The sequence below is a fragment of the Mytilus californianus genome, unplaced genomic scaffold (assembly GCF_021869535.1).
Source record: "Mytilus californianus isolate M0D057914Y unplaced genomic scaffold, xbMytCali1.0.p SCAF_8, whole genome shotgun sequence".
Lineage (NCBI taxonomy): Eukaryota > Metazoa > Mollusca > Bivalvia > Mytilida > Mytilidae > Mytilus > Mytilus californianus.
In genome coordinates, this window is record NW_026262734.1 from 57,498,096 (window position 1) to 57,509,836 (window position 11,741).

The window sequence follows — 11,741 nt, forward strand, 5'->3', positions numbered from 1 at the left end:
GTAGGGTAGGGTGCCGGACCCCAACTTTGGATCAATTTTAAAAAAAATCCGTGCTATACCCCACCTGGATTTTTCAGTCAAGCATGCCTAAGGGTCCCAACTTTCATTTGCACCTAGTGTGGAAAAAAGTATTGCCTCAGAATTTTTTTTAGAAACTTTGAAAGTTAGGGTAGGGTAGGGTGCCGGACCCCAACTTTGGATCAATTTTAAAAAAAATCCGTGCTATACCCCACCTGGATTTTTCAGTCAAGCATGCCTAAGGGTCCCAACTTTCATTTGCACCTAGTGTGGAAAAAAGTATTGCCTCAGAATTTTTTTTAGAAACTTTGAAAGTTAGGGTAGGGTAGGGTGCCGGACCCCAACTTTGGATCAATTTTAAAAAAAATCCGTGCTATACCCCACCTGGATTTTTCAGTCAAGCATGCCTAAGGGTCCCAACTTTCATTTGCACCTAGTGTGGAAAAAAGTATTGCCTCAGAATTTTTTTTAGAAACTTTGAAAGTTAGGGTAGGGTAGGGTGCCGGACCCCAACTTTGGATCAATTTTAAAAAAAATCCGTGCTATACCCCACCTGGATTTTTCAGTCAAGCATGCCTAAGGGTCCCAACTTTCATTTGCACCTAGTGTGGAAAAAAGTATTGCCTCAGAATTTTTTTTAGAAACTTTGAAAGTTAGGGTAGGGTAGGGTGCCGGACCCCAACTTTGGATCAATTTTAAAAAAAATCCGTGCTATACCCCACCTGGATTTTTCAGTCAAGCATGCCTAAGGGTCCCAACTTTCATTTGCACCTAGTGTGGAAAAAAGTATTGCCTCAGAATTTTTTTTAGAAACTTTGAAAGTTAGGGTAGGGTAGGGTGCCGGACCCCAACTTTGGATCAATTTTAAAAAAAATCCGTGCTATACCCCACCTGGATTTTTCAGTCAAGCATGCCTAAGGGTCCCAACTTTCATTTGCACCTAGTGTGGAAAAAAGTATTGCCTCAGAATTTTTTTTAGAAACTTTGAAAGTTAGGGTAGGGTAGGGTGCCGGACCCCAACTTTGGATCAATTTTAAAAAAAATCCGTGCTATACCCCACCTGGATTTTTCAGTCAAGCATGCCTAAGGGTCCCAACTTTCATTTGCACCTAGTGTGGAAAAAAGTATTGCCTCAGAATTTTTTTTAGAAACTTTGAAAGTTAGGGTAGGGTAGGGTGCCGGACCCCAACTTTGGATCAATTTTAAAAAAAATCCGTGCTATACCCCACCTGGATTTTTCAGTCAAGCATGCCTAAGGGTCCCAACTTTCATTTGCACCTAGTGTGGAAAAAAGTATTGCCTCAGAATTTTTTTTAGAAACTTTGAAAGTTAGGGTAGGGTAGGGTGCCGGACCCCAACTTTGGATCAATTTTAAAAAAAATCCGTGCTATACCCCACCTGGATTTTTCAGTCAAGCATGCCTAAGGGTCCCAACTTTCATTTGCACCTAGTGTGGAAAAAAGTATTGCCTCAGAATTTTTTTTAGAAACTTTGAAAGTTAGGGTAGGGTAGGGTGCCGGACCCCAACTTTGGATCAATTTTAAAAAAAATCCGTGCTATACCCCACCTGGATTTTTCAGTCAAGCATGCCTAAGGGTCCCAACTTTCATTTGCACCTAGTGTGGAAAAAAGTATTGCCTCAGAATTTTTTTTAGAAACTTTGAAAGTTAGGGTAGGGTAGGGTGCCGGACCCCAACTTTGGATCAATTTTAAAAAAAATCCGTGCTATACCCCACCTGGATTTTTCAGTCAAGCATGCCTAAGGGTCCCAACTTTCATTTGCACCTAGTGTGGAAAAAAGTATTGCCTCAGAATTTTTTTTAGAAACTTTGAAAGTTAGGGTAGGGTAGGGTGCCGGACCCCAACTTTGGATCAATTTTAAAAAAAATCCGTGCTATACCCCACCTGGATTTTTCAGTCAAGCATGCCTAAGGGTCCCAACTTTCATTTGCACCTAGTGTGGAAAAAAGTATTGCCTCAGAATTTTTTTTAGAAACTTTGAAAGTTAGGGTAGGGTAGGGTGCCGGACCCCAACTTTGGATCAATTTTAAAAAAAATCCGTGCTATACCCCACCTGGATTTTTCAGTCAAGCATGCCTAAGGGTCCCAACTTTCATTTGCACCTAGTGTGGAAAAAAGTATTGCCTCAGAATTTTTTTTAGAAACTTTGAAAGTTAGGGTAGGGTAGGGTGCCGGACCCCAACTTTGGATCAATTTTAAAAAAAATCCGTGCTATACCCCACCTGGATTTTTCAGTCAAGCATGCCTAAGGGTCCCAACTTTCATTTGCACCTAGTGTGGAAAAAAGTATTGCCTCAGAATTTTTTTTAGAAACTTTGAAAGTTAGGGTAGGGTAGGGTGCCGGACCCCAACTTTGGATCAATTTTAAAAAAAATCCGTGCTATACCCCACCTGGATTTTTCAGTCAAGCATGCCTAAGGATCCCAACTTTCATTTGCACCTAGTGTGGAAAAAAGTATTGCCTCAGAATTTTTTTTAGAAACTTTGAAAGTTAGGGTAGGGTAGGGTGCCGGACCCCAACTTTGGATCAATTTTAAAAAAAATCCGTGCTATACCCCACCTGGATTTTTCAGTCAAGCATGCCTAAGGGTCCCAACTTTCATTTGCACCTAGTGTGGAAAAAAGTATTGCCTCAGAATTTTTTTTAGAAACTTTGAAAGTTAGGGTAGGGTAGGGTGCCGGACCCCAACTTTGGATCAATTTTAAAAAAAATCCGTGCTATACCCCACCTGGATTTTTCAGTCAAGCATGCCTAAGGGTCCCAACTTTCATTTGCACCTAGTGTGGAAAAAAGTATTGCCTCAGAATTTTTTTTAGAAACTTTGAAAGTTAGGGTAGGGTAGGGTGCCGGACCCCAACTTTGGATCAATTTTAAAAAAAATCCGTGCTATACCCCACCTGGATTTTTCAGTCAAGCATGCCTAAGGGTCCCAACTTTCATTTGCACCTAGTGTGGAAAAAAGTATTGCCTCAGAATTTTTTTTAGAAACTTTGAAAGTTAGGGTAGGGTAGGGTGCCGGACCCCAACTTTGGATCAATTTTAAAAAAAATCCGTGCTATACCCCACCTGGATTTTTCAGTCAAGCATGCCTAAGGGTCCCAACTTTCATTTGCACCTAGTGTGGAAAAAAGTATTGCCTCAGAATTTTTTTTAGAAACTTTGAAAGTTAGGGTAGGGTAGGGTGCCGGACCCCAACTTTGGATCAATTTTAAAAAAAATCCGTGCTATACCCCACCTGGATTTTTCAGTCAAGCATGCCTAAGGGTCCCAACTTTCATTTGCACCTAGTGTGGAAAAAAGTATTGCCTCAGAATTTTTTTTAGAAACTTTGAAAGTTAGGGTAGGGTAGGGTGCCGGACCCCAACTTTGGATCAATTTTAAAAAAAATCCGTGCTATACCCCACCTGGATTTTTCAGTCAAGCATGCCTAAGGGTCCCAACTTTCATTTGCACCTAGTGTGGAAAAAAGTATTGCCTCAGAATTTTTTTTAGAAACTTTGAAAGTTAGGGTAGGGTAGGGTGCCGGACCCCAACTTTGGATCAATTTTAAAAAAAATCCGTGCTATACCCCACCTGGATTTTTCAGTCAAGCATGCCTAAGGGTCCCAACTTTCATTTGCACCTAGTGTGGAAAAAAGTATTGCCTCAGAATTTTTTTTAGAAACTTTGAAAGTTAGGGTAGGGTAGGGTGCCGGACCCCAACTTTGGATCAATTTTAAAAAAAATCCGTGCTATACCCCACCTGGATTTTTCAGTCAAGCATGCCTAAGGGTCCCAACTTTCATTTGCACCTAGTGTGGAAAAAAGTATTGCCTCAGAATTTTTTTTAGAAACTTTGAAAGTTAGGGTAGGGTAGGGTGCCGGACCCCAACTTTGGATCAATTTTAAAAAAAATCCGTGCTATACCCCACCTGGATTTTTCAGTCAAGCATGCCTAAGGGTCCCAACTTTCATTTGCACCTAGTGTGGAAAAAAGTATTGCCTCAGAATTTTTTTTAGAAACTTTGAAAGTTAGGGTAGGGTAGGGTGCCGGACCCCAACTTTGGATCAATTTTAAAAAAAATCCGTGCTATACCCCACCTGGATTTTTCAGTCAAGCATGCCTAAGGGTCCCAACTTTCATTTGCACCTAGTGTGGAAAAAAGTATTGCCTCAGAATTTTTTTTAGAAACTTTGAAAGTTAGGGTAGGGTAGGGTGCCGGACCCCAACTTTGGATCAATTTTAAAAAAAATCCGTGCTATACCCCACCTGGATTTTTCAGTCAAGCATGCCTAAGGGTCCCAACTTTCATTTGCACCTAGTGTGGAAAAAAGTATTGCCTCAGAATTTTTTTTAGAAACTTTGAAAGTTAGGGTAGGGTAGGGTGCCGGACCCCAACTTTGGATCAATTTTAAAAAAAATCCGTGCTATACCCCACCTGGATTTTTCAGTCAAGCATGCCTAAGGGTCCCAACTTTCATTTGCACCTAGTGTGGAAAAAAGTATTGCCTCAGAATTTTTTTTAGAAACTTTGAAAGTTAGGGTAGGGTAGGGTGCCGGACCCCAACTTTGGATCAATTTTAAAAAAAATCCGTGCTATACCCCACCTGGATTTTTCAGTCAAGCATGCCTAAGGGTCCCAACTTTCATTTGCACCTAGTGTGGAAAAAAGTATTGCCTCAGAATTTTTTTTAGAAACTTTGAAAGTTAGGGTAGGGTAGGGTGCCGGACCCCAACTTTGGATCAATTTTAAAAAAAATCCGTGCTATACCCCACCTGGATTTTTCAGTCAAGCATGCCTAAGGGTCCCAACTTTCATTTGCACCTAGTGTGGAAAAAAGTATTGCCTCAGAATTTTTTTTAGAAACTTTGAAAGTTAGGGTAGGGTAGGGTGCCGGACCCCAACTTTGGATCAATTTTAAAAAAAATCCGTGCTATACCCCACCTGGATTTTTCAGTCAAGCATGCCTAAGGGTCCCAACTTTCATTTGCACCTAGTGTGGAAAAAAGTATTGCCTCAGAATTTTTTTTAGAAACTTTGAAAGTTAGGGTAGGGTAGGGTGCCGGACCCCAACTTTGGATCAATTTTAAAAAAAATCCGTGCTATACCCCACCTGGATTTTTCAGTCAAGCATGCCTAAGGGTCCCAACTTTCATTTGCACCTAGTGTGGAAAAAAGTATTGCCTCAGAATTTTTTTTAGAAACTTTGAAAGTTAGGGTAGGGTAGGGTGCCGGACCCCAACTTTGGATCAATTTTAAAAAAAATCCGTGCTATACCCCACCTGGATTTTTCAGTCAAGCATGCCTAAGGGTCCCAACTTTCATTTGCACCTAGTGTGGAAAAAAGTATTGCCTCAGAATTTTTTTTAGAAACTTTGAAAGTTAGGGTAGGGTAGGGTGCCGGACCCCAACTTTGGATCAATTTTAAAAAAAATCCGTGCTATACCCCACCTGGATTTTTCAGTCAAGCATGCCTAAGGGTCCCAACTTTCATTTGCACCTAGTGTGGAAAAAAGTATTGCCTCAGAATTTTTTTTAGAAACTTTGAAAGTTAGGGTAGGGTAGGGTGCCGGACCCCAACTTTGGATCAATTTTAAAAAAAATCCGTGCTATACCCCACCTGGATTTTTCAGTCAAGCATGCCTAAGGGTCCCAACTTTCATTTGCACCTAGTGTGGAAAAAAGTATTGCCTCAGAATTTTTTTTAGAAACTTTGAAAGTTAGGGTAGGGTAGGGTGCCGGACCCCAACTTTGGATCAATTTTAAAAAAAATCCGTGCTATACCCCACCTGGATTTTTCAGTCAAGCATGCCTAAGGGTCCCAACTTTCATTTGCACCTAGTGTGGAAAAAAGTATTGCCTCAGAATTTTTTTTAGAAACTTTGAAAGTTAGGGTAGGGTAGGGTGCCGGACCCCAACTTTGGATCAATTTTAAAAAAAATCCGTGCTATACCCCACCTGGATTTTTCAGTCAAGCATGCCTAAGGGTCCCAACTTTCATTTGCACCTAGTGTGGAAAAAAGTATTGCCTCAGAATTTTTTTTAGAAACTTTGAAAGTTAGGGTAGGGTAGGGTGCCGGACCCCAACTTTGGATCAATTTTAAAAAAAATCCGTGCTATACCCCACCTGGATTTTTCAGTCAAGCATGCCTAAGGGTCCCAACTTTCATTTGCACCTAGTGTGGAAAAAAGTATTGCCTCAGAATTTTTTTTAGAAACTTTGAAAGTTAGGGTAGGGTAGGGTGCCGGACCCCAACTTTGGATCAATTTTAAAAAAAATCCGTGCTATACCCCACCTGGATTTTTCAGTCAAGCATGCCTAAGGGTCCCAACTTTCATTTGCACCTAGTGTGGAAAAAAGTATTGCCTCAGAATTTTTTTTAGAAACTTTGAAAGTTAGGGTAGGGTAGGGTGCCGGACCCCAACTTTGGATCAATTTTAAAAAAAATCCGTGCTATACCCCACCTGGATTTTTCAGTCAAGCATGCCTAAGGGTCCCAACTTTCATTTGCACCTAGTGTGGAAAAAAGTATTGCCTCAGAATTTTTTTTAGAAACTTTGAAAGTTAGGGTAGGGTAGGGTGCCGGACCCCAACTTTGGATCAATTTTAAAAAAAATCCGTGCTATACCCCACCTGGATTTTTCAGTCAAGCATGCCTAAGGGTCCCAACTTTCATTTGCACCTAGTGTGGAAAAAAGTATTGCCTCAGAATTTTTTTTAGAAACTTTGAAAGTTAGGGTAGGGTAGGGTGCCGGACCCCAACTTTGGATCAATTTTAAAAAAAATCCGTGCTATACCCCACCTGGATTTTTCAGTCAAGCATGCCTAAGGGTCCCAACTTTCATTTGCACCTAGTGTGGAAAAAAGTATTGCCTCAGAATTTTTTTTAGAAACTTTGAAAGTTAGGGTAGGGTAGGGTGCCGGACCCCAACTTTGGATCAATTTTAAAAAAAATCCGTGCTATACCCCACCTGGATTTTTCAGTCAAGCATGCCTAAGGGTCCCAACTTTCATTTGCACCTAGTGTGGAAAAAAGTATTGCCTCAGAATTTTTTTTAGAAACTTTGAAAGTTAGGGTAGGGTAGGGTGCCGGACCCCAACTTTGGATCAATTTTAAAAAAAATCCGTGCTATACCCCACCTGGATTTTTCAGTCAAGCATGCCTAAGGGTCCCAACTTTCATTTGCACCTAGTGTGGAAAAAAGTATTGCCTCAGAATTTTTTTTAGAAACTTTGAAAGTTAGGGTAGGGTAGGGTGCCGGACCCCAACTTTGGATCAATTTTAAAAAAAATCCGTGCTATACCCCACCTGGATTTTTCAGTCAAGCATGCCTAAGGGTCCCAACTTTCATTTGCACCTAGTGTGGAAAAAAGTATTGCCTCAGAATTTTTTTTAGAAACTTTGAAAGTTAGGGTAGGGTAGGGTGCCGGACCCCAACTTTGGATCAATTTTAAAAAAAATCCGTGCTATACCCCACCTGGATTTTTCAGTCAAGCATGCCTAAGGGTCCCAACTTTCATTTGCACCTAGTGTGGAAAAAAGTATTGCCTCAGAATTTTTTTTAGAAACTTTGAAAGTTAGGGTAGGGTAGGGTGCCGGACCCCAACTTTGGATCAATTTTAAAAAAAATCCGTGCTATACCCCACCTGGATTTTTCAGTCAAGCATGCCTAAGGGTCCCAACTTTCATTTGCACCTAGTGTGGAAAAAAGTATTGCCTCAGAATTTTTTTTAGAAACTTTGAAAGTTAGGGTAGGGTAGGGTGCCGGACCCCAACTTTGGATCAATTTTAAAAAAAATCCGTGCTATACCCCACCTGGATTTTTCAGTCAAGCATGCCTAAGGGTCCCAACTTTCATTTGCACCTAGTGTGGAAAAAAGTATTGCCTCAGAATTTTTTTTAGAAACTTTGAAAGTTAGGGTAGGGTAGGGTGCCGGACCCCAACTTTGGATCAATTTTAAAAAAAATCCGTGCTATACCCCACCTGGATTTTTCAGTCAAGCATGCCTAAGGGTCCCAACTTTCATTTGCACCTAGTGTGGAAAAAAGTATTGCCTCAGAATTTTTTTTAGAAACTTTGAAAGTTAGGGTAGGGTAGGGTGCCGGACCCCAACTTTGGATCAATTTTAAAAAAAATCCGTGCTATACCCCACCTGGATTTTTCAGTCAAGCATGCCTAAGGGTCCCAACTTTCATTTGCACCTAGTGTGGAAAAAAGTATTGCCTCAGAATTTTTTTTAGAAACTTTGAAAGTTAGGGTAGGGTAGGGTGCCGGACCCCAACTTTGGATCAATTTTAAAAAAAATCCGTGCTATACCCCACCTGGATTTTTCAGTCAAGCATGCCTAAGGGTCCCAACTTTCATTTGCACCTAGTGTGGAAAAAAGTATTGCCTCAGAATTTTTTTTAGAAACTTTGAAAGTTAGGGTAGGGTAGGGTGCCGGACCCCAACTTTGGATCAATTTTAAAAAAAATCCGTGCTATACCCCACCTGGATTTTTCAGTCAAGCATGCCTAAGGGTCCCAACTTTCATTTGCACCTAGTGTGGAAAAAAGTATTGCCTCAGAATTTTTTTTAGAAACTTTGAAAGTTAGGGTAGGGTAGGGTGCCGGACCCCAACTTTGGATCAATTTTAAAAAAAATCCGTGCTATACCCCACCTGGATTTTTCAGTCAAGCATGCCTAAGGGTCCCAACTTTCATTTGCACCTAGTGTGGAAAAAAGTATTGCCTCAGAATTTTTTTTAGAAACTTTGAAAGTTAGGGTAGGGTAGGGTGCCGGACCCCAACTTTGGATCAATTTTAAAAAAAATCCGTGCTATACCCCACCTGGATTTTTCAGTCAAGCATGCCTAAGGGTCCCAACTTTCATTTGCACCTAGTGTGGAAAAAAGTATTGCCTCAGAATTTTTTTTAGAAACTTTGAAAGTTAGGGTAGGGTAGGGTGCCGGACCCCAACTTTGGATCAATTTTAAAAAAAATCCGTGCTATACCCCACCTGGATTTTTCAGTCAAGCATGCCTAAGGGTCCCAACTTTCATTTGCACCTAGTGTGGAAAAAAGTATTGCCTCAGAATTTTTTTTAGAAACTTTGAAAGTTAGGGTAGGGTAGGGTGCCGGACCCCAACTTTGGATCAATTTTAAAAAAAATCCGTGCTATACCCCACCTGGATTTTTCAGTCAAGCATGCCTAAGGGTCCCAACTTTCATTTGCACCTAGTGTGGAAAAAAGTATTGCCTCAGAATTTTTTTTAGAAACTTTGAAAGTTAGGGTAGGGTAGGGTGCCGGACCCCAACTTTGGATCAATTTTAAAAAAAATCCGTGCTATACCCCACCTGGATTTTTCAGTCAAGCATGCCTAAGGGTCCCAACTTTCATTTGCACCTAGTGTGGAAAAAAGTATTGCCTCAGAATTTTTTTTAGAAACTTTGAAAGTTAGGGTAGGGTAGGGTGCCGGACCCCAACTTTGGATCAATTTTAAAAAAAATCCGTGCTATACCCCACCTGGATTTTTCAGTCAAGCATGCCTAAGGGTCCCAACTTTCATTTGCACCTAGTGTGGAAAAAAGTATTGCCTCAGAATTTTTTTTAGAAACTTTGAAAGTTAGGGTAGGGTAGGGTGCCGGACCCCAACTTTGGATCAATTTTAAAAAAAATCCGTGCTATACCCCACCTGGATTTTTCAGTCAAGCATGCCTAAGGGTCCCAACTTTCATTTGCACCTAGTGTGGAAAAAAGTATTGCCTCAGAATTTTTTTTAGAAACTTTGAAAGTTAGGGTAGGGTAGGGTGCCGGACCCCAACTTTGGATCAATTTTAAAAAAAATCCGTGCTATACCCCACCTGGATTTTTCAGTCAAGCATGCCTAAGGGTCCCAACTTTCATTTGCACCTAGTGTGGAAAAAAGTATTGCCTCAGAATTTTTTTTAGAAACTTTGAAAGTTAGGGTAGGGTAGGGTGCCGGACCCCAACTTTGGATCAATTTTAAAAAAAATCCGTGCTATACCCCACCTGGATTTTTCAGTCAAGCATGCCTAAGGGTCCCAACTTTCATTTGCACCTAGTGTGGAAAAAAGTATTGCCTCAGAATTTTTTTTAGAAACTTTGAAAGTTAGGGTAGGGTAGGGTGCCGGACCCCAACTTTGGATCAATTTTAAAAAAAATCCGTGCTATACCCCACCTGGATTTTTCAGTCAAGCATGCCTAAGGGTCCCAACTTTCATTTGCACCTAGTGTGGAAAAAAGTATTGCCTCAGAATTTTTTTTAGAAACTTTGAAAGTTAGGGTAGGGTAGGGTGCCGGACCCCAACTTTGGATCAATTTTAAAAAAAATCCGTGCTATACCCCACCTGGATTTTTCAGTCAAGCATGCCTAAGGGTCCCAACTTTCATTTGCACCTAGTGTGGAAAAAAGTATTGCCTCAGAATTTTTTTTAGAAACTTTGAAAGTTAGGGTAGGGTAGGGTGCCGGACCCCAACTTTGGATCAATTTTAAAAAAAATCCGTGCTATACCCCACCTGGATTTTTCAGTCAAGCATGCCTAAGGGTCCCAACTTTCATTTGCACCTAGTGTGGAAAAAAGTATTGCCTCAGAATTTTTTTTAGAAACTTTGAAAGTTAGGGTAGGGTAGGGTGCCGGACCCCAACTTTGGATCAATTTTAAAAAAAATCCGTGCTATACCCCACCTGGATTTTTCAGTCAAGCATGCCTAAGGGTCCCAACTTTCATTTGCACCTAGTGTGGAAAAAAGTATTGCCTCAGAATTTTTTTTAGAAACTTTGAAAGTTAGGGTAGGGTAGGGTGCCGGACCCCAACTTTGGATCAATTTTAAAAAAAATCCGTGCTATACCCCACCTGGATTTTTCAGTCAAGCATGCCTAAGGGTCCCAACTTTCATTTGCACCTAGTGTGGAAAAAAGTATTGCCTCAGAATTTTTTTTAGAAACTTTGAAAGTTAGGGTAGGGTAGGGTGCCGGACCCCAACTTTGGATCAATTTTAAAAAAAATCCGTGCTATACCCCACCTGGATTTTTCAGTCAAGCATGCCTAAGGGTCCCAACTTTCATTTGCACCTAGTGTGGAAAAAAGTATTGCCTCAGAATTTTTTTTAGAAACTTTGAAAGTTAGGGTAGGGTAGGGTGCCGGACCCCAACTTTGGATCAATTTTAAAAAAAATCCGTGCTATACCCCACCTGGATTTTTCAGTCAAGCATGCCTAAGGGTCCCAACTTTCATTTGCACCTAGTGTGGAAAAAAGTATTGCCTCAGAATTTTTTTTAGAAACTTTGAAAGTTAGGGTAGGGTAGGGTGCCGGACCCCAACTTTGGATCAATTTTAAAAAAAATCCGTGCTATACCCCACCTGGATTTTTCAGTCAAGCATGCCTAAGGGTCCCAACTTTCATTTGCACCTAGTGTGGAAAAAAGTATTGCCTCAGAATTTTTTTTAGAAACTTTGAAAGTTAGGGTAGGGTAGGGTGCCGGACCCCAACTTTGGATCAATTTTAAAAAAAATCCGTGCTATACCCCACCTGGATTTTTCAGTCAAGCATGCCTAAGGGTCCCAACTTTCATTTGCACCTAGTGTGGAAAAAAGTATTGCCTCAGAATTTTTTTTAGAAACTTTGAAAGTTAGGGTAGGGTAGGGTGCCGGACCCCAACTTTGGATCAATTTTAAAAAAAATCCGTGCTATACCCCACCTGGATTTTTCAGTCA